Source organism: Dendrobates tinctorius, unplaced genomic scaffold, assembly GCF_039654945.1.
Source record: "Dendrobates tinctorius isolate UK_male_01 unplaced genomic scaffold, ASM3965494v1 ptg000171l, whole genome shotgun sequence".
Lineage (NCBI taxonomy): Eukaryota > Metazoa > Chordata > Amphibia > Anura > Dendrobatidae > Dendrobates > Dendrobates tinctorius.
In genome coordinates this window covers 14,158,982-14,182,770 of record NW_027361838.1, presented here as the reverse complement: position 1 = coordinate 14,182,770, position 23,789 = coordinate 14,158,982, and the positions used below count along the sequence as shown (strand labels likewise).

Sequence of the window (23,789 nt, the reverse complement as noted above, 5' to 3'; positions counted from 1 at the left end):
ATCATCTTTTACATTTTAAAAATTACAAAAAGGAAAATGGGCATGGTCATGTGTATGGCAGCACGGCAAACACCGCTTCTAATTGGCGGTGAAATCATCCCCGCTGGTCAGAGAGCCGCGGTTCCCACGCTGTCAAAGACAGCGTGAGTGCTCAGCTGTGATCAGAGGTATAAAGTTTACCTCTGGTCACTCATGTCAGCTGATGGGACTACTGATGCCATTGTCCGACATCTGCAGCCTCTAATAACAGTGATAGCAGGAGCGGCGGATGAGAGTATTCATCAGCCACCGTCTGTGCTGTAAATAAATAATTTTGCGGCATGGGTCCCCCTGTATTTTTGATAACCAGACAGGCAAAACTCACAGTTGGGGGCTGTAAACCTCAGCTGTCAGCTTCAACAAGGCTGGTTATCAAGAAAAGAAGGGTCCCATGCTGTTTTTTTAAATTTATTTAAATAAATAGCTAGGGGATGGTATTATCAGGTTGGTACGAGGCCATTGATATTGCCCCCAGCCTAAAAACACCAGTCATTAGTGTCAACGTGACCGCTAGTCACTGATGCTGTGCTCGCAGCAGCTCATTCACCAATGGTTCTCAGCGTGGACAATCGCATCTTGGCACCGTCCAGGTTGAAATCTGTTTATCCCCTAGACATGGATTACAGCGTGGGACAGAACAACAGACAGGTATATCATATGTTTGTTTTTTATTTTTGGTTTATTACAGGAGATCGAGGGCTTTGGTGGAATTAGGCGTTAGGTGAGTATAACTGTGTGTTATTTTTAAATAAAAAAGTAAATGTGTATTTTGTTTCATTTCTAATAAAAAACTTTATTCTGTCTATGTTTTAATTTACAATACAACTATATGATTACAGACACCTCTCCATTACTAACCCGTGGGTGACATCATCCCCACAAATATGAACCCCACTTGCCACCGCTACAGGGCCAGTGGGAATAGTCAGGCAAAGCACCAGAATTGGCGCATCTAATAGATGTGCCTTTTCTGGGCACCTGTGGGATGCTATTTTTAGGCTGGGGGGGCAATATCCATGGACCCTAGCCGACCTGAGATTACCAGCCACCAGCTGTCTGCTTTAGCAAGGCTGGTTGTCAAAAATGGGGGGACCCCATGCCTATTTTTTAAAATTATTTATTTAAATAATAAAAAAAACAGTGTGGGGACACCTATATTCTTGATAACCAGCCTTGTTGAAGCTGACAGCTGAGAGTTGCAGCCCCCAGCCTTGAGTTTTGCCTGGCTGGTTAACAAAAATACAAGGGGACCATGCTGGTTTTCTTTTTTAATTATTAATTTACAGTGCAGGAGTGGCTGATGAATACTCCCATCCGCAGCTCCTGCTCTCACTGTTATTAGCGGCTGCAAGTGTTGGATGATAGCAGCTGTAGTCCCATCAGCTGACATCAGTGACCGGAGGTAAACTTTATACCTCCGATCACAGCTGAGCTCTCACGCTGTCTTTTGACAGCGTGGAAACCGTGGCTCTCTGACCATCAAGGATGATTTCACCACCGATCAGAAGCAGTGTTTGCAGCGCTGTCATGCAGCGTGGCAAGCACTGGATGTTGGGGTCCCCCATTCAAGTGAATGAGGTCCGGTTTCGGGTCCAGGTACTGTTCTAGTACCCAAACTATTGTAACTGTTCGGCCACACCCGCCGGACCCCAACATCCAGGAGTCTGCCCACCTGAAGCATCATAAGTTAGCAGTTCCCAGGGGAGCACATTTGTACAGCAGAGTGGTTTTCCATCTCCAGAGTCACTGGGTAAGTCTCTCTCTGCTATAGAGTGTAAGCTCTTATGGTCAGCAGGGTTCTCTTTCTCTCTTGCCTGTAAATTTTAAGCTCTATTGAGATTCATGCAATTTTATTTGCCACAAAATGAAGTCTTTAAATTACATTTTTTGTCATTATAAAATCTTTTAAAATGATTCAGTATTTTTCAGTAAAGTGGGTGAGATATATAGAAATCTCCTGCCCACTGTGTTTTTTATAATACTACATATACTGACCTGCGTTGTTTGTTTGAAATCCTCAACATGTCAGTTTCTTTTGTGTGTGCTGAATTTTATAGATTTTCACATAGAATGGCCGTAAATGAGGAAAATCCATGTGTAAAAAAACTCAATGGAAAAAATGCAAGTAACTTAATTTACCTAAAGGGTAAATCTGCAACATCAAAAAATTCACCAAATGCTTTCTATTGGGGAAGTAGCCTTAATTGGTAATGAAAGTTAAACTTTTAAAAATCTTTTGACATGTTGGACATAGAGGAGCTTAGAGAAATTTAGATTTGTGCCTTCCCTACAATGTACACACCGCTGAAGGCTGATATATGGCTTATGTGTGACTACGGTATATGCAAACAGTTTGTATTACATTTGTCATTTAAACAAAACTTAACTAAAGGCAAAGTGATGTTCACACAATATCAATAGTAACAGCCCAATAATTTACTGTGCACAAATTGTCACATTCGTCGTCTGTGCTCGCGGTGCTATTAGCTTTATTCCACTGTATGTTAATCACTGCATATGTAAATTACACAGCACGTACATCACAAATCTCTCTCTGACTCTTGCATTGCTAATACTAAAAGCAGATATATATATATATATTAATGAATGAGGACTTCAGCCTAATTAAACTGGAAGCCATGACACACAATAAACCCTGATATTTCAATTTTGTAATTGGCATCTAAGTCACTTTGGTAATGATGTACATGAACACATCTAAGATGATCAGACCCCGAGCAATCTGTAAATGCTTTCATGAAAATAAAAAAATAACAAAACTCTTGACGGTAAAATAAATAATTGGTTCTGTTAATATAAAAAGCTAACACTGGAGAAAACTGTTTCTTTTTTGTGATTTTTTTTTTCTTCATTACTTCTGCTCTGGTTCAAGGATGTTGGTTGTAAGCCAGAGGCGGTTTCAAGTCTTTCCCATGTACTCATTTAGTTTAATGTTCAAGTTGCACCCATCGGGCAAAGTGTCATCATCTATGTATCTCAGTAATATTCTATATAACAAAATGCTAGCAGATTGGACGGGAGGAAAATTAAAAGCAGTTGCATGTGTTGCTATCTATCTATTTATCTATCTATCTATCTATCTATCTATCTATCTGTCTGTCTGTCTCATATCTATCTATCCCATATCTATCTATCTATTTATCTATCTATCTATCTATCTATCTCATATCTATCTATCTATCCCATACCTATGTATGTATTTATGTATCTATCTATATCGCTGTCTATCTATCTATCTATCTATCTATCTATCTTTTTATCTATCTGTCTGTCTGTCCATCTGTGTTCCCATAATCATTCTGTACTGTAGGTAATCGTAATGATGATGACACGGTTAGCTCGATATAGCTAAATGTAAAAATCACCAATAAATATAGGCACTTTTGTTGTATTACTACATATGGAATGCAGGAGTCTAAAAAAATCAGGATTATAATCAATATGGCTGGGATTATAGTGCCAATGCATGTAGGCACCTAAGCTTTCTAGTTTTCTCATTGGTAAATAAGTGTCACTGGGCAGTAGGGAAAAACAGAAGATGTGGAACCTGGTCCCTGAACTGCCCCTCAGGCTAAGGGGGTGACCTGACTTTCCTTAACTTGGGGGTACACTTGATGGTAGTGAGGCCCAAGTCCCCAACCTGTCCCTATTTCCTGTTAAGCCCTGAGCTGAACCCCCAACCCCCTCCCCAGGAGGTGAGATAGGGAATAAAGTGAACTGCGCTGCAAACCAAAGGAAGGATAAAACAGACACCACGTTGTTAAAGCAACTAAAAAACAAAACTTTGCTTTGTCTGCTGCCAATGCTCCAAGCAGCAGAGTAAGGCTCCTGAACTCAGCTTTCAGCAGTAAGACCCCTGCTCCAGATAGCTCCTCTCTTCAGCATCAACACCACTGCTGCAGATAAGCTGAGCCCCTCTGCACCAGGTAGGTCCAGTCTTCACCACGGTTGGTTTCCAAATGAACAGTATCACTAACAGTGATCTGCAGCACCAGGTGGCCTTATAAAGGGAAGTGGGAGTAGTCACCACCTGCTGACTAACTGAACATGTAGTAACACCAGTGGCCACCGGGGGGGAACCCATCAGCCAACCAACTACAGTTGTAGTAACACCAGCGGCCACCAGGGGCAAAAACTCATATTAACCCCTGAGGGCCAGAAAGCAAAAAGGTTTTTATAAAAGAATCCAGACTCTGACACAGATCCAAAAATGGATCGTGACAGTACCCTATCTTCAATGAGGGGCCTCTGGACCCTCAACACCGCACCTCACTGGAAAAACACCTATGGTGAGAACGCCTAGATCCCCCAGAGTTCACCTCAGCAACCACCACACTCGCAGGTTTATGGCAAATGTGGGCAGATGGGAGTGGCAACGTATGCTCCGGAGGCCCACAAATCTCCAGAGCGCCAGCCTGGGGAATGAGTTGTGTATGGGCATTATTGGGGGTAGCTCCAGCTGGTAAGTCCCCGGGCTGAGGATGGCCGACACCCAATACGGCCTGATCACCCGAGAATGCCAGACCCCAGCAGCACATCTCCACCGGATGTTTTTGGTGGACAGCCATACGTACTCATTCACACACAGGTCCGGACCTGAACATTTATTGCCATGCACACGTTTGCCACAAGATGGTGAACTCTTTACAGCACCGACAACAGAGGCATCCCCCTGTGTCATCACACTCACACCCCCACAATGCTCAGAAGGAGTCACCACCCTCCTCTGACCCCTCCTCCTAAGAGGACTTCGACACCCAGGGTTAGCATGTGGTGAGGGTAGAGACTTGCCCCTACTTCCTGGCAGCACCTCTGCTGCCTCAACTGGAGAAGAAGGGGACTGTTGTAGAAAGATGGCAGAAACAGTAGCCCTCGGGCAGTAGCCCTCACACGACTGACCCCAGTTGACTACTTCCCTAGACTGCCAATCTATGACCGGGTTGTGTTTTTCCAACCAAGGGAGGCCTAAAACGATAGGTGATGGCATTCCCCCCAAGACGTAGCATGACAGCGACTCTACATGATGAGTCCCTATACGCAGATGTATATTTTCCACAACTTGGGTCAACCTCCCCTGGCTCAGTGGGACAGAGTAAATGGCCTGGATGCTTAGGGGTTTGGCCAGCGTCCTACACCTCAGGCCATGGGTCTGGACAAAGTGAGTGTCCACCAGATTAACTCCCGCTCCACTGTTCACAAACATCTGTATGCCCTCAGGTACCCCGCCAACCACCACTTCTGCTGACAAAATACACAGAGAGGGCAAAATGGAGGAAATATTCACTCCCTGTCACCTCCCTCCACACAACCAGGGGGATGCGGCTTCTTAGGTGGTATGGAAGTTTTGGTGCGAGCAGGGCAGACCCTGATAAAATGACCAGTCTTCCCATAGCTAAAACATGCCCCCAAACCACAAACAACCACAGGCAGCACCATTGGGGAACCAACTCTTCACACCTTCCTGGGCTCATCCGACTGCACCACTGAGTCCTCTCTAGCAAGGACTACAGGAGGCAAATTCGCCAAAGCCGCAAAAAACTCATCCACCGACCATAGAGATGGTGAATCAGCCGGCAGGGAGAAGGCCCAGGATTGGGGATCACCCTCAAGGAGGGCTATAATGAATCCCACCCGCTGTTCCTCACTCCCTAATGAATGAGGGAGGAGCCTGAAGTGTAGCTTGCAGGACTCCTGAAAAAAGCAAAAAATTCTCTCTCCTTCCAGAAAACCTGTCTGGGAGAGATAACTCGGGCTCTGGTTGAGCCTGCATCTGAGCTGAGGCCCCGTACCCCTCCAACTGCTGCAGCTGCTCCTCTACCACACCATGCAGCACCCCAAGCTCCTCAGTGAGGGTCTGCAGCAATTGGACAAAGGTCTGCATTTGGGCCATGGCTCACCAGAAAAAAAAAAGGATGGTTGGTAATAATGTCACGGGGCAGTAGGGAAAAGGAGATGTGGAACCTGGTTCCTGAACTGCCCCTCAGGCTAAGGGGGTGACCTGACTTTCCTTACCTTGGGGGTACACTTGATGGTAGTGAGGCCCAAGTCCCCGACCTGTCCCTATCTCCTGTTAAGCCCTAAGCTCAACCCCCAACCCCCTCTCCAGGAGGTGAGACAGGGAATAAAGTGAACTGCACCACAAACCAAAGGAAAGATAAAACAGACACCATGGGGTTAAAGCAACTAAACAACAAAACTTAGCTTTGTCTGCTGCCAAATGCTCCAAGCAGCAGAGTAAGGCTCCTGAACTCAGATTTCAGCAGTAACACCCTGCTCCCGATAGCTCCGCTCTTCAGCAGCAACACCACTGCTCCAATTAAGCTGAACCCCCTCTGCACCAGGTAGGTCCATTCTTCACCACGGTTGGTTTCCAAATGAACAGTATTGCCAACAGTGATCTGCAGCACCAGGAGGCCTTATAAAGGGAAGCGGGAGTAGTCACCACCTGCTGACTAACTAAACATGTAGTAACACCAGCGGCCACCAGGGGGGAACCCATCAGCCGACCAACTACAGTTGTCGTAACACCAGCGGCCACCAGGGGCAAAAACTCATATTAACCCCCGAGGGCCAGAAAGGAAAAAGGTTTATATAAGAGAGTCCAGACTCTGGCACAGATCCAAAAATGGATTGTGACAATATGAATACAAATATGTATTCTTGTTTCTATTTTTTTACTTGTATGGCAAGAGATGATAAATGAGTGCCTTGACAGACAGATTCTGCTGGCCATCCATCAATCACCCAAGGTCCTTTGGTCACCGTTAAGTACTCATATTTGAAGACTATATAGATTAACATATACTTATTTTATATTCAACTGCCGTGACAATTACGTCTGATGACTGCCATTTATCAGTGATCTTACACTTATAGGTTCTTGTGTTATCTTTTATTTTTAACTGCATGACTTTAGATCTTATTCATTTGGTATAATGACAAATTGTGTAACTTAACCCAATTCATGAAAAGTTAAAGATGGACGCATATGCAGTTATATCAATATTGGTTTAAAACATTGGTAACCGATTCAAATTATGTATTAGTGGGGGGCCACTATGCTGAGACCTCACAAACCCTGAAGAGGAGGTGCAGAAATGCTCAGCTGAGATTAGCCAGGTTCATTCAGCTGATAGAGAGGGGAGGTCGGTAGTGTATGCATCATAGGCAGAAAGGACTTCTCCAGTAATATGATATTGATAACTTATCCTTCTTTTGATTTTGTTTATCCTTAGGATATGTCATCAGTATCAGATCTGATGTTACTAGTTCCAGTGGTGGCTGGATGTGTACAATAAATGGATCTCTACTGTACAGCTCTGTGCAATATGTAGAAGTTACTAAAAAGTAGTGCACATCAGCTCTTATTAAAGCTGGAGCAGATATGTAGTATTTGGGAAAGGCCATATGTAAACATTGTGCGGAGCTCACTGTTCCATGTGTAGCAGCTGCTGTCGAGTACTGTAGATCATCTTAGTCTATTGAATAGGAGCTAATGCACAGTACCTGGCAGTGGCCACTACACATTAACCGAAGCTGTGCTGTTCATCTCCATTCAGGGTTTCCTTTCAGATACTGCGGAATCTACTAACTGTGAAAACTGATGGATAGATCTGGGATAGATAGATAGATAGATAGATAGATAGATAGATAGATAGATGGATGGATACATAGATATGGAATAGTTAGATATATAAGTATATATAGTGACTATATTAATTGGTGATTTTTAGATAGATAGATGTGGCCCCACGGGTATCGCCGTAACTAGTGACGAAGCCGTACGGGTAATGGCGATACACGTGGGGCGACATTGGGGGCTTTCACCCATGCCCTATTTCTTAGGGTTCGTTCCCTTGCTGGACTTACTTCTTGGGATATTTATGTAAGTTCCTTCACAGCATCTTCATTATGCAGATAGTGGCTTTCCATTATATTTATAGTGGGATCACTATCCCACATTTTCTTCCCTAGCATTGCCTTTGGGGCTTTTCTGGCCACTACCTGTGTGCTGGTTATCATAATCATGAGGGTTCTTATTATCTATTTCCTTTCATTACTATAGACTGTACTATTTTCAGCTCTGGTTAACGTCTGCAGTTTGGAGCTTATTCACTTTACTCCTATACATAGCCACTGCCTTCCCTGAGCGATTTTTCAAAGATATACTTTATCTGTTGTATATAGCTCAATAGGGGGTGTGTTTAGGGCAGTGTGCTTAGTTATTTTGGATTTACGGGGCAATTGGGTTGTTATGCCCACAAATGTTTTTAAATATGTTTTAATATTCTTATGCTGTATTGTGTGATAATAAAGTTCAACATGTTTTAATTATTTTCAGAAGTAGTGTGCATGCTTTACAGTAGTGCTATTTTTCTCATGCTCGGTTTCCTCACACACTCCAAAAACATACTGAAAGAGAATTTAAATTGTGAGCCCCATTTGGAAACATGATGATGTCTGTAAAGCATTGTTCTGACTCCATTAGTTGGCTGCGAGTGTGGGGCTCCTTATTAAAGGAAAAAGAAATCCAAACCTACAAGGCCTTGTGTGAAAAAGTAATTTCCCCCCACCTTAAAACATAAATAAACTGTGGTTTGAGAAGCTGACTTCTGCCACACCTGTTCTCAATCAATAAATCACTTAAATAGGACCTGCCTGACAAAGAGAAGTAAACCAAAATGTCCTCAAAAGCTAGACATTGTGACACCATCCAAAAAAATTCTGGAACAAATAAGAAACAAAGTAATTGAGATCTATCAGTGTGGAAAAGATTATAAAGCCATTTCTAAAGGTTTGTGACCCCAGGAAACCACTGTGAGAGCCATTTTCCACAAATTGTGAAAACATGAAATAGTGGTAAACTTTATCCAGAGTGGCTGGCTGACCAATCTTACCTCAAGAGGGCAACGACAATTCATCCAAGAGGTCACAAAAGAACAAAAGACCCCACAACAACATCCAAAAACCTGGACATCTCACTTGCCTCAGTTAAGGTCAGTGTTCATGACTCCACCATAAGAAAGAGACTGCGCAAAAATGGCCTACATCGCAGAGTTTCAAGACAAAAACAATTGGTGAGCAATAAAAACATAAAGGATTGTCTCAGTTTTGCCAGAAAACATCTTGATTATCCCCAAGACTTTTGGGGAGAATACTCTTTGGACTGACGAGACAAAAGTTGAACTTTTGGAAGGTGTATGTCCCATTACATCTGGCATAGAAGTAAAACAGCATTTCAGAAAAGGAACATCATACCAACAGTAAAATGTGGTGGTAGTGTGATGGCCTGGGGCTGTTTTTCTTGTTCAATATCTGGAAGACTTGCTGTGGTAAATGGAACCATAAATTCTGCTGTATACCAAAAAATCCTGAAGGAGAATGTTTGGCCATCTGTTCGTGACCTCAAGCGGGAGCACACTTAGGTTATGCAGCAGAACAACAATCCAAACACACCTCTGAATGACTTAACAAAATTAACAAAATTAAAACTTTTGAGTGGCCTAGTCAAAGTCCTGACCATAATATGATTGAGATGTGGAGGTGTGTCCTTAAAAATGCAGTTCATGCTTGGAAACCTTACAACAACAATTCTGCAAAGATAAATGGGCCAAAATTCCTCCAGAGCTTTGCAAAAGACTCATTACCAGTTATTGCAAATGCTTGATTGCAGGTGTTGCTGCTAAGGGTGGCCCATCCAGTTATTAGGTTTAGGGGGCAATCACTTTTTCACACAGTGCCCTGTAGGTTTGGATTTTCTTTTCCCTTAATAATAAAGACCTTCATTTTAAAACTGCATTTTGCATTTATGTGTGTTAGCTCTGTCTAATATTTAAATTAGTTTGGTGATCTGAAACATTTAAATGTGACACACATGCAAAAGAATAGGAAATCAGGAAGGGGCAAACACTTTTTTCACACAACTGTAAGGGTATGTGCACACGTTGCAGATTAGGCCTCTTTCACACTTCCGTTTTTTACAATCAGTCACAATCCGCCAGGTTTTGAAAAAAACGGATCCTCAATTTTCTTTTGAGGATCCGTTTTTTTCCCCATTGACTTGCATTAATGGCAGATTGTGACGGATTGCTGGCCGTTGCATCCGTTTTTTGTGAGGATCCGCCAAAAGTTGCTGTCCGTCACCATCCTCAAAGATTTCAAAACGGAGCTTGCAACGTTTTTTTCTGTGGCGGATCCTCCAGACACTGATTTAACCCGAAATTCTTTCTGGGTGCCGGACAAAATTCTCTCTCTCTCTCTCTCTCTCTCTCTCTCTCTCTCTCTCTCTCCTTCCCAACCAGCAGTTCCTTTATATTTCCTCATTTTCAGGATCCATCTGAAAACGGATCCTGTGCCATCTGTTCGCATCAGTTCAGAACGGATCCGCTTCTCTCACTTTTTGGCGGATTTGAACTGATGCTAAAAAAACTGAAGTGTGAAAGAGGCCTTAGCCTGTGGAATTTTCTGCAGAGAATCCGCATCTCTTGGCAGAAAATGCAGGGCAAAATGCTTGCGGCTTTCATGCAGAATTGCTGTGGATTTCTTGCGGATTTTAATGCGCTTTTGCTGTGTGGATTTGTTACTAGGTATGGATGAGAGAGATAGAGAAATGTGTGCCAGACTAAAAAACGCTGCTGCGGATCCGCAAGAAGAATTGACATGCTGAGGAAAAAAAAACGCTGCAAATCTGCACAGATTTTTCCACAGCATGTGCACAGCAATACTTAATTTAACATTGACTAACATTGGTTGTGCGCTACACTGCGGACTTGATGCAATTCTGCGCTTTCAAAAACGCTGCGGATCAGCATCAAAATCCACAATGTGTGCGCATGGCCTAAGTGAGTAAAATAAATAAACTTCTCTGGGTTTACTGTTAGATAATTTTTTCTTGCAAATGTAATAATTCTAGTAATATTATATTATAATATTATCTCAGTGCAGGAATGAATGTGGTGCATAGATTTATGTCTTTTTACATCAATTAAAGAATTTGCTTTCAAGACCTGGTGGGGGCAGCACAACACATTAGGAGACCCCAATCAGAGGACAATAAAACATCCGGACTCCTTATCTATGAACTGGTCCAATATTTATGTTTCTCCCTCTCCCATATTGATAATTCTGCTTCACGTCACTTGTCTTATCTATTGCATTTTTTCTAGGCTGTATTGTGCATAAATATGTGACTTCAGATTTTGTATTAGTCAATGCCTGAAGAAGAGACCTGAGTAGTCCGGAAAGCTTGCACTGTGTTACCATCTTTTCAGTTAGCCATTAAAAGGTATCAACCACTGAGGACTCGCAATTCTGAATATTTTAGTAATATTATAATCATTTTCATGTGGCAATTGTCAGTCAGAATGATGAGGTTAAGCCACAGATAGACGTTGAAGAGCATTTCAGTGTACTTTAAATCGCAAACTCTGATGGCTATTGATAATCTTATTAAAAGCATAGCAAAAGCAGAAAATCATATCGTACAACTAGTGTGAAGATAATCTAGGAGGACGTGTGGAAAATGTGTCACTATGCAACAAACCAAAATAGTGAAGATTAGTAGAACATTTGAAAGCAAGTTGTCAGATGTGCCCTATTTAAAGAAGTGATGTAGTCACTGCAAGCCTATAGATTTTGATGACTAACAGACACGGTGGAAAATCATTTCATGATTTACTTTAACGTCATGTTTTTATGATTCTGAGTAATATTATTGTATATTGCTATTGTATCTCTGCTGTAAATGATTAGAATACTAGTTATTAATATTAAGAAGTGTGACGATCATATGAAAGCACTAATACATCCAACCAAACAGAATGTCTACGTGATACATGACCTAATTTTGAAGATGAAGACAGAATTTCATATCTGTCCATCAATGAATAATATTAATCTCCTTTTTACCTTCAGAAAAGGGCCCTGCAGCAACTTAGTTAATGCAGCTGTTGCCATCCTCTTTCTTCACAGTGCCAGCCAGAGTGCCCCAATAATTGTACCATCTCCTTCTGTGCCTCACATGCAATGCTAAACACAGTACAAGAAACAGTAATGCCAGCCTCAGCTTACCCCAAACTATGCCAACCACAATCGCCACAGAGATTGCTTCTTGCAGTGCAAGCAGTAGCAATTAGTTCTTTCCTTACAGACAAGGTTTGATGTGGTGCCAGTCAAAACACTTGTCATAAACAGATAGCCAAAAGCCACGGTGTCCCTGTGCCCCCCAAAAAGTCAAAATGGTGTGTCTTTCATACCGTGCTATGCAGAAATCCAGCCACATTGGCCAAAAGTATGAACCAAACATGCTCCTCACACAGTGTCAGCCAAGAAAGTGTTTATCCTTATATTCCTTTGTTGAGAGGAAGGTTCTAGACAATAACCACTAAAATATGAAACCAGAACCAGAGCAGAACTAAGCAGAGACAAGCAGATTAAAACAATCACACTCATGCGCTGGAGCCCAGGGGGACCCAAAGTCCTTAAAATCTGCAGTGACTCTATGTGACTGCAGTCTTTTCAATACTCACAGCATGTACTGTGTACTCTGGCAAGATTCTCCAGTGCGAGTGCAGAGATTTGCACACTTCTGGCCACATTCTGACTAGACGTGTCCGTCCTTGCTCATTACACTTGCATTGAACGAGGTTGTGCACGTCTAGTCGGCACAAGACTGCATGTATGCAAATTGCCTACTTGGAATCACATGTCCACCTCTAGCACAAATACTGGAGAATCCTGATAACACACACAATGCATGCTGTGAGGATTAACAAGTCTGAAGTCACATAGAATCTTGGTAGACTTGAAGCCCAAGCCTGGACAGGAAAGATATATATCTTTGTACCATGTTAGCCAGTAGATAGAAGAATATTTAGAATTGAGAGTCCTCAGTGGTTGATACCTTTTAATGCTAGCCTGATGAAGAGACCTGAGTAGTCTCGAAAGCTTGCAATTTGTTACCATCTTTTCAGTTAGCCATTAAAAGGTATCAACCACTGAGGACTCTCAATTCTAAGGCTGGGTTCACACGTAACGGAACTCTCGCGGAAATTACCACAAGAATTCCAGAATTCCATTCCGCGGGAAAATCGTGTTTTAAATTCCCGCAATTTTCCCGCGGAAAAACTAGCATTTTGCAAGCGTAATTAGCTTGCAGAATTGCTAGCGTTTTGCAAGCGATCTGGAGCATTGCTTGGAGAACTGATTGATAGGTTGGTCACACTCATCAAACATAGTGTTTGATGAGTGTGACCAGATTTTTACTATTGAGGCCGCCTATGCGGCCTCAATAGTAAAAGATAGGATGTAAAAAATAATACAAAAATATATATATTGTTATTCTCACCTTCCGACGTCCCGTGTTGCCTTCCCGCCTCTCTCCACACTCCTGATCCCAGTAGTCCTTTGCGCGAATTACAGCGATGACGTCCGTTCTCACGGGATCGCGACGTCTCGCGGTCATTCGCAATGACGTCGCGCGAATGACCGCGAGACTTCGCGATCCCGCGAGAATGGACGTCATCACTCGCAAAGGATTACTGGGCCCGGGAGCGTGGAGAGAGGCGGGAAGGCTGCGCGGGACGTCGGAAGGTGAGAATAACAATATTTTTTATTTTAAATTCTATTTTTTACAGGGATATGATCCCAAAGCCCGGAGGACAGTCTCCTCTCCTCTGGGCCGTGGGTACCATCCGCAAATGTTCTGCTTACTTTTCGCATGGTGTGCACAGCCACATGCGGAAAGTAAGCAGAACAATGTATTCCAATGGGTGCGGGATCACCGCGATTCCGCCAAATTAATGAGCATGCTGCGTTTTTTACCACGAAGCGATTCTGCCGCGGTAAAAACCGCAGCATTAGCACAGCATTGCGGAATCCCATAGGAATGCATGGGATGCTTATTTTTCGCGTTTTCGCAGCAAAATCGCGCGGTTAAAACCACCGCAGAAACGTGAAAAAAAAACGCCACGTGTGAACTCAGCCTAAATATTCTTCAAATTTGGACAATTATTTTCAAGCTGCGCTCATATTTGCATTATGACTACTGATAATAATATAAACTAAAATGCTCCCTGGGATTCATTACATGACGAACCTGTTGACTTCCAGAAGTAGCCAAGTTTACCTGAACACAGATAAGACTGTGATGTCACAATGCAAATAAAGGGTCATTTGACAACTAACCTGACATAGCTAAATGACATGTGCAGTGTTAAATTATCTTAACCCTCCTGTTCTTTTCATATTAGCTATACACTTATACTGTTTGGGTCAATATGACCTACTGTAGTAAAGTCTGTTCATTTTGGCATTTAGCTAATCTAAGAATATTATTTCAAGACCAGTTGCATTATTTCACTGTATATGAACATGGTTGGTCAAAAAGAAATAGAAAAGGAAAATGAAAATTCAAGTTTGTTTTATTTTCTTTAGAAAAGCGTTGTACAGGTTCACTTATTGCTCTATTCCAACATTCTTATATTCTACACAGAAATAACTCACATGTGCTTTACATATATTTACTACAACTAGAACCTGTAATATTTGTTTTATCACAGGAAGATGGACAAATGCTGCATCGTTTCCTCTAGGCTTTTTCAACTGCTGGTGGAGGCCGTGGGTTTGTGTTGTTGAGCATGCTGCTGGATATGGCTTACTATGGCTGCTGCTCCTTCACTTCGGGGTTTTACCTTTTTTCCTAAAATAGATGGCATAGCAAGTGACTTTCCTAAATCTTCCAGAAAGAGTATTTGCTTAGGCAGTTTATTGGTGTTACGATTGGGGTTCATTTCACGCCATAAAACAAATGCATTGTAGGCAGATACATCAAGAATGTTTAATAATGAAAAAAAAAAACATTGGTCACTGATTGGATTTGCATCTCCCATAACACACTGTGGGATGGGATCTGGTGCCTCCGCAACACGCAGGCGTAATAGCCTGATGTCAGTTATTATTATTATTATGCATTTATATAGCGCCATTTATTCCATGGCGCTTTACATGTGAAAAATGGAAATATAAACAAGTATAATAAACATGTGTAAGACAAGGGAAACACACACAAGTACATAAGGAGAGGGGACCCTGTCCACGAGGGCTCACAGTCTACAAGGATGGGTGAGGATACAGTAGGAGAGGGTAGAGCAGGTCGTGCGGTGGTTCAGTAGACCGAGGATCATTGCAGGCTGTAGGCTTGTCGGAAAAGGTGGGTCTTCAGGTTCTTCTTGAAGGTTTCCATTGATGGTGAGAGTCTGATGTGTTGCGGCAGAGAGTTCCAGAGTATGGGGGAAGCACGGGAGAAGTCTTGTATGCGGTTGTGGGAAGAAGAGATAAGGGGGGAGTAGAGAAGGAGATCTTGAGATGAGCGAAGGTTGCGTGCGGGTAGGTACCTAGAGACCATGTCACAGATGTATGGAGGAGACAGGTTGTGGATGGCTTTGTATGTCATGGCTAGGGTTTTGAATTGGAGCCTCTGGGCAATAGGAAGCCAGTGAAGGGCCTGGCATGGGAGGAGGCTGGGGAATAGCGGGGAGACAGGTGGATTAGTCAGGCAGCAGAGTGTAGGATGGACTGGAGCAGAGCCAGAGTGCTAGAGGGGAGGTCAGAGAGTAGGAGGTTGCAGTAGTCGAGGCGGGAGATGATAAGAGCATGCACTAGTGTTTTTGTGGTTTTGTGGTTGAGGAATGAGCGGATCCGGGAAATATTTTTGAGTTTGAGGCAGCAGGAGGAGGCGAGGGCTTGGATATGTGGTTTGAAAGAGAGCGCAGAGTCGAGGATCACCCCAAGGCACCGAGCGTGCAGGACTGGGGAAGAGAGCAGCCATTGACATTGATGGATAGGTCTAGTGGAGGGGTAGAGTGAGATGGGGGAAAGATGATGAATTCTGTTTTGTCCATGTTCAGTTTGAGAAAGTGAGCAGAGAAGAAGGCTGAGATAGCAGACAGACATTTTGGTATTTAAGTCAGTAAGGAGGTGAGGTTGGGTCCAGATAGGTAGATCTGCGTGTCATCGACATAGAGGTGATACTGCAAACCGTGGGATTCTGTGAGCTGTCCCAAGCCAAAGGTGTAGATGGAGAACAGTAGGGGTACTAGGACAGAGCCTTGAGGAACACCAACAGACAGGGGGCGAGGTGAGGAGGTGGTGTGTGAGAGGGAGACACTAAATGTTCGGTCTGTTAGGTATGATGAGATCCAGGATAGGGCCAAGTCTGTGATGCCAAGAGATGAGAGAGCCTGTAGCAGGAGGGAATGGTCTACGGTGTCGAAGGTAGAGGACAGGTCCAGGAGAAGGAGGACAGAGTAGTGTCGCTTGCTCTTGGCAGTTAGTAAGTCATTAGTGACTTTAGTTAGGGCAGTTTCAGTTGAGTGATGCGGTCAGAAGCCAGATTGTAACCGGTCAAAGAGGGAAAAGGAGGAGAGGTGGGAGGACAGTTCAAGATATACATGCTGTTCCAGTAATTTTGAGGCGTAAGGGAGAAGAGATATCGGGCGATAGTTAGACACAGAGGATGGATCAAGGGAGGGCTTTTTGAGGATGAGTGTGATTGAGGCATGTTTGAAGGATGAGGGAAAGACACCATTTGTAAGTGAAAGGTTGAAGAGGTGTATTAGAGATGGGATGAAGACTGTGGCCAAGTTAGGGATGAGGTGAGACGGGAGTGGGTCGAGGGCACTAGTGGTGAGGTGTGATCTTGACAGAAGGGTGGAGAGCTGATCTTCTGTCATGGTGGAGAAGCTGGCTTTTGCAGAACAGGGCTGAGTGGCTAAGAGGGACATTGGGGGCTGCGTGCCAAAGTTTTGTCTGATCGTGTCGATCTTCTGCTTAAAGAAGGAGGCAATGTCTTCAGCAGAAATGAGAGGAGAGGGAGGAGGTGCTGTGGGACGGAGTAGAGAATTGAAAGTGTTGAAGAGCTGTTTAGGGTTGTGAGACAGGGAGGATATGAGGGATGTGAAGTAAGTTTGTTTTGCGGCAGAGAGTGTGGACTTAAAGCTGGCAAGGGACTGCTTGTATGCGCTGAAGTGCTCAGTAGAATGGCTTCTCTTCCATCTCCACTCAGCGGCCCTGGAAACCCATCTAAGCTCTTTGGTCAGGCTGGTCACCCAGGGCTGCCTGTTGATTGTTCGAGTTTTGCTCTGCATGAGGGGGGCAGCCGAATCAAGTGTTGCTGTTATTGTGGTGTTATAAAAAGTGGCAGCAGCATCTGTGTCATGAAGGGAAGCTATGTCTCTAAGAGGGAGAAGGGACTCAGAGAGTGATTGTAAATTGAGGTGTTTGAGATTCCTGCGAGGGTGAGCGAGTTTATGGAGTGGGGGTTGCGCAGTAGGAGAGGAGAGGGAAGAGAATGTCAGTAGGTTGTTGTCAGACAGGGGGAGGGGTGAGTTATTGAGATTAGTGAGGGAACAGAGACAGGTGAAGGTAAGGTCCAGCGTGTGACCATCTTTGTGAGTGGCCGCAGAGGACCATTGAGTGAGGCCGAGGGAAGCTGTGAGCGTTAGAAGTTTAGAGGCAGAGGATGTTGAAGTCGCCCATGATGATGGTGGGGATGTCAGCAGAAAGGAAATGGAGTTGCCAGGTGGTGAAGTGGTCGAGAAAGGTGGAGATGGCTAGTTCTGGGGGGCGGTAGATGACAGCCAGTTGAAGGTTGGAGGGGGAATAGATGCGGACGGAGTGCACCTCGAACGAGGAAAGAGTAGCAGAGGGTGGCAGAGGAATTGGGGTAAAGGAGCAGGTATCAGACAGGAGCAAGCCAACTCCTCCACCACGTTTGTTGCTGGGGCGAGGGGTGTGAGAGAGATGGAATCCGCCATAGGAAAGTGCAGCTGGAGAGGCTGTGTTAGAGGGAGTGAGCCAGGTTTCAGTGATGGCAAGGAAGAAGAGTTTGTTGGTGATAAAGAGGTCATGGATAAATGATAGCTTGTTGCAGACAGAGCGTGCGTTCCATAAAAAGCCAGGTAAGAGGACTGGGGGAGTGGGGGCTGGATGAATAGGTATGAGGTTGTCATGGTTGCAAAAACGTGTAGAGGATCGTGGCAGAGTGTTAGAAATGAGTGTGGGGATGTGTTGAGGATGGCCAGGATTAGGGGATACGGCACCAGCAATGAGGAGTAGTAGACAGAGCATTAGAAGGTGGGAGCAGGATAGGATATGATGTGGCCTTGTGTGTCTGGAGAAAAAGGATTGTATGTGGAGGAACAGTTGTGACGAAGAGGTGAGATGGCTGGGAAGGATGGAGGGGGAAATGACAAGTTCCTTACTGGGTTGAAGAATTGCAGGAGTTAGGGAGAAATAGAGTAGTATAGGGGTGATAGTAAAAAGAAGGCAAAACATTGTTGTGGTGTTATAGTCCGTTACCTTACAGTCAATTCCAGTCCAATTCTATTCTAATTCAGAGTACTTAGAAATATATACTTTGAGATATGGATTTTGAGATAGATGGAGCCGACTATGTCTGGAGCAGACCCTGGAGCTGAATATATGTGCAGCTAAACACAATCAGCTGTGAGTGAGAGTGAGGTGTGACTGCCCAGGCCAAATGCACAGAGTTAAGCAAAGGTCATAAAAGGGGGAAGGGGTTTTACAGACCACTTAGATGTGTGGCAAAGATAACAAGAATGGAGTACAATTATGGATACAAGAAGATGGGTAAGCAATGCATACCATATAAAAATGCAATGCAGTTCACATGGGGCTTTCAGGAGCATGGGAGAGAGGGGTGGAAATTCAGCAATGCATACCATATTAAAATACAATGCAGTTCACATGGGGCTTTCAGGAGCATGGGAGAGAGGGGTGGAAATTCAGCAATGCATACCTGTGGGAACAGAAGAACATCTCGGTCAGATGGTGATGATGACAATACTGTAGGGGTCATGAGTGGCCAAATGCATTCTAGAATTCTAGTCTAATTCAGAGTACTTAGAAATATGTATTTTGAGATATGGATTTTGAGATAGATGGAGCCGACTACGTCTGGAGCAGACCCATGGAGCTGAATAAATGTGCACCTAAACACAATCAGCTGTGAGTGAGAGTGGGGTGTGACTGCCCAGGCCAAATGCACAGAGTTAAGCAAAGGTCATAAAAGGGGGAAGGGGTTTTACAGACCACTTAGATGTGTGGCAAAGATAACAAGAATGGAGTACAATTATGGATACAAGAAGATGGGTAAGCAATGCATACCATATAAAAATACAATGCAGTTCACATGGGGCTTTCAGGAGCATGGGAGAGAGGTGTGGAAATTCAGCAATGCATACCATATTAAAATACAATGCAGTTCACATGGGGCTTTCAGGAGCATGGGAGAGAGGGGTGGAAATTCAGCAATGCATACCTGTGGGAACAGAAGAACATCTCGGTCAGATGGTGATGATGACAATACTGTAGGGGTCATGAGTGGCCAAATGCATTCTAGAATTCTAGTCTAATTCAGAGTACTTAGAAATATGTATTTTGAGATATGGATTATGAGATAGATGGAGCCGACTACGTCTGGAGCAGACCCATGGAGCTGAATAAATGTGCACCTAAACACAATCAGCTGTGAGTGAGAGTGGGGTGTGACTGCCCAGGCCAAATGCACAGAGTTAAGCAAAGGTCATAAAAGGGGGAAGGGGTTTTACAGACCACTTAGATGTGTGGCAAAGATAACTAGAATGGAGTACAATTATGGATACAAGAAGATGAGTAAGCAATGCATACCATATAAAAATACAAAGCAGTTGACATGGGGCTTTCAGGAGCATGGGAGAGAGGGGTGGAAATTCAGCAATGCATACCATATTAAAATACAATGTAGTTCACATGGGGCTTTCAGGAGCATGGGAGAGAGGGGTGGAAATTCAGCAATGCATACCATATTAAAATACAATGCAGTTCACATGGGGCTTTCAGGAGCATGGGAGAGAGGGGTGGAAATTCAGCAATGCATACCTGTGGGAACAGAAGAACATCTCGGTCAGATGGTGATGATGACAATACTGTAGGGGTCATGAGTGGCCAAATGCATTCTAGAATTCTAGTCTAATTCAGAGTACTTAGAAATATGTATTTTGAGATATGGATTATGAGATAGATGGAGCCGACTACGTCTGGAGCAGACCCATGGAGCTGAATAAATGTGCACCTAAACACAATCAGCTGTGAGTGAGAGTGGGGTGTGACTGCCCAGGCCAAATGCACAGAGTTAAGCAAAGGTCATAAAAGGGGAAGGGGTTTTACAGACCACTTAGATGTGTGGCAAAGATAACTAGAATGGAGTACAATTATGGATACAAGAAGATGAGTAAGCAATGCATACCATATAAAAATACAAAGCAGTTGACATGGGGCTTTCAGGAGCATGGGAGAGAGGGGTGGAAATTCAGCAATGCATACCATATTAAAATACAATGTAGTTCACATGGGGCTTTCAGGAGCATGGGAGAGAGGGGTGGAAATTCAGCAATGCATACCTGTGGGAACAGAAGAACATCTCAGTCAGATGGTGATGATGACAATACTGTAGGGGTCATGAGTGGCCAAATGCATTCTAGTCTAATTCAGAGTACTTAGAAATATGTACTTTGAGATATGGATTTTGAGATAGATGGAGCCGACTACGTCTGGAGCAGACCCATGGAGCTGAATATATGTGCAGCTAAACACAATCAGCAGTTCTCGGGAAGCGCGCATTGCGCATGCCCGAGAACTGTTGTCACAGCGCAGGCTCCGGCATACAACACAGGAGGAGGCAGTGGCGCACAGGGGCATGATGGATGGATGGGAGGCAGTGCCCAGACGCAAGACAGGGGCATGATGGATGGATGGGAGGCGGCGCCCAGACTCAAGACAGGGGCATGATGGATAGCTTGGAGGCGGAGCACAGACGCAAGACAGGGGCATGATGAATGGCTGGGAGGCGGCGCCCAGACACAACAGGGCCATGATGGATGGCTGTGAGGCAGCTGATACAGGAGGACACAACATACTTATGGGATGGATGCAATACAGGTATGGGGACCTATTTATAAAAGTCAATATTTCGGCGTTACTAGGGGTCAGAAACAAAAGAGCCACCTTCACAGAATGCAGCCTTAGGCTGGTTTCACATTCGCGCTTTTTAAGCGCACGCACGGCCGAAAAGTTTGATTTTGGCGCGCACGGCGCACCGTCAAAAGTGCGCAGCGCAGGTCAAAGCGCAACTAGCGCACGGCCTGCGCACGATCTGCGCACCCTATGCTAAAGATAGGGTGCGCCGATCGCAGGCGCCGCTGTGCGCTAGGAGGCGGCGCTACAAGGAAGGGGCGGGCACGCCGGGCAGAGAGCTGGCTCGGGGGCGGAGCTACCCCCGGCCGTGCGTGCGCTTAAAAAGCGCGAATGTGAAACCAGCCTTAGTGCTGCTGAACTTAAAAATGCCCTAAGGGTGGTGACAGATTCTCTTTAAACAAATATGGAATATTTATTTTCCCTTAAAGTTAATTTCTCTACTTTTGTCATTATGTTATTTTTAAGGCCAAAATTCTGTGATTGTTTCTTTATTCCACTTTAAAGTGGTTGTAGCTCAATATTCAATGGAAACTGTATTTGTTTTTTTTTGCAAACTACAATCATTAATCCCTTAGTGATCGAGCTAAATGCCCTTAATGACCAAGCCAATTTTTAAAATTCTGACCACTTTATGAGGTCATAGCCCTGGAACGCGTCAAAGTATCCCACTGATTCTGAGATTGTTTTTCGTGATATATTGTACTTCATGTTAGTGGTAAAATTTCTTTGATAAGACTTACGTTTATTTATGAAAAAAATTTGGCAAAAATTTTGAAAATGTTGAAATTTTTAATTTTTGTGCCTTTAAATCCGAGTCATGTCACACAAAATAGTTAATAAATAACTTCCCACATGTCTACATCAGCACAATTTTGGAAACATAATTTTTTTCTATTAAGGCATAAAGGTTAAAAGTTGACCAGTGAGTTCTCATTTTTCCAACAAAATTTACAAAACCATTTTTTAGGGACCACATCACATTTGAAGTGACTTTGATGGGTCAATGTGACAGAAGATACCCAAAAGTTACACCATTCTTAAAACTGCACCCATCAGGGTGCTCAAAACCACATTCAAGAAGTTTATTAACCCTTAAGGTGCTTCATGAGACTAAAGCAATGTGGAAGGAAAAAATTAACATTTAAGAATTATTAATTTAGACCCAACCTTTTTATTTTCACAATGGTATCAGGAGAAAACGAACCACAAAATTTGTTGTGCAGTTTCTCCTGAGTACACCTATACCCCATATGTGCGGGAAATCCACTGTTTGGGCACATGGTAGGGCTCAGAAGGGAGGGAGCACCGTTTGACTTTTTGAACGCAAAATATGTCTGGAATCAATAGCGGGCACCATGTCGTGTTTGTCGACCCCCTTATGTGCCTAAACAGTGGAAACTCCCCAATTCTAACTCCAACCCTAACGCAGCCCTAAACTCAACCCTAACCCCAACACACCCCTAACCCTAACTCCATCCCTAACCCCAACACAACCATAACCCAAACCCAACCTTAACCCCAACCCAAACCTAACTCCAGCTTTAACCCCATCTCTAACCCCAACCCTAACCCTAACTACAAAGAAAGGAAAGAAATTAAAATGTTTTATTTTATTATTTTTATCTAACTAAGTGGGATACAAAGGGGGGTTTGATTTACCATTTTTTAATTTTAATCACTGTGATAGTGTCAGTCACAGTGATCAAAATGAGCCAATATTACAAATCTCCTTTAGTTGCCGGGTACCAGCCGACAGACCTCGGCGGGTCCATTTTCTTCCAAGAAAATGACATGGAGGGCCAGGAGATGGAGGAGGAGGATCCAAGGATGGCAGAGGTGCTGGGGGCCTAGAGAGACCCCATTTCTCTTTTTTTGTTATGCTAGATCATAACAAAGAGTGTGCTGTACCGACACATTGATGGACCCTTAAAGGTATATCAACCTAGGTATTAAAATTGCACATTTTTTAGCACCCTGCACTTTATAGTTTTGGCTATGTGTTACATATATATTTCATTTGCTCTGTGGCACTTTGATTATTATCATTTTTGTATATTGATGCGTACTTCCTTAAAATTTGCACAAGAATGGATATATTTTTTGTTTTCACATTTGAGTTTAATATTTGATATCTTCACTTGGTTTTTATAATACCATTGGTGGTATATATATTTATATACAAAAGATCTTTTATCTTTTCTCTGGTCCGCCTTTTATACATTTATAAAATATATTTAATTATGATTAATTTGTGTATCTGTTTATCCGTGCACAGGCTGTTGTTTTTAATGTATTTTTACTCAGTTGCCTATTTATATAAAAAAAGATATATATTTTATTTGAATACATCCCTTGTATGATAAATAATTCTCTGGGTTCTATGCTTTGGAGTATCTCTTCTTTCTTAGATCATATCAGAGGAGAGAGAAATGAATGGAAAACTGGAAAAAAAATTGTGATCGCTGTTATTTGGTGAATAACGGTGATCACGTGAGACGGGACAGTAAAAATCGACCTGAATCATGTTGTCCAGGGTCTCAGCTACCCCAGGTAGCCAAGATCCTGGAGATTTTCTGACGCTGAGGGGTGCTATACACTTATTTCTCAGAGCCGTTAAAAAGCGGTATTAAGAAATAAGTACCCTTATCTGCTGCTGTTAAAAGGCGTGTCAGCAGTCGTTAACGGGTTAAAACAGA

The 23,789-nt window shown here is 43.4% G+C and overlaps 1 protein-coding gene across 5 annotated transcripts in view; it reads left to right on the top strand.

Annotated features, from left to right (window-relative positions):
• DLGAP1 (DLG associated protein 1) overlaps positions 1-23,789 on the top strand; it is a 966,059-nt gene that overhangs the window by 337,857 nt on the left and 604,413 nt on the right. The window lies entirely within an intron of this gene.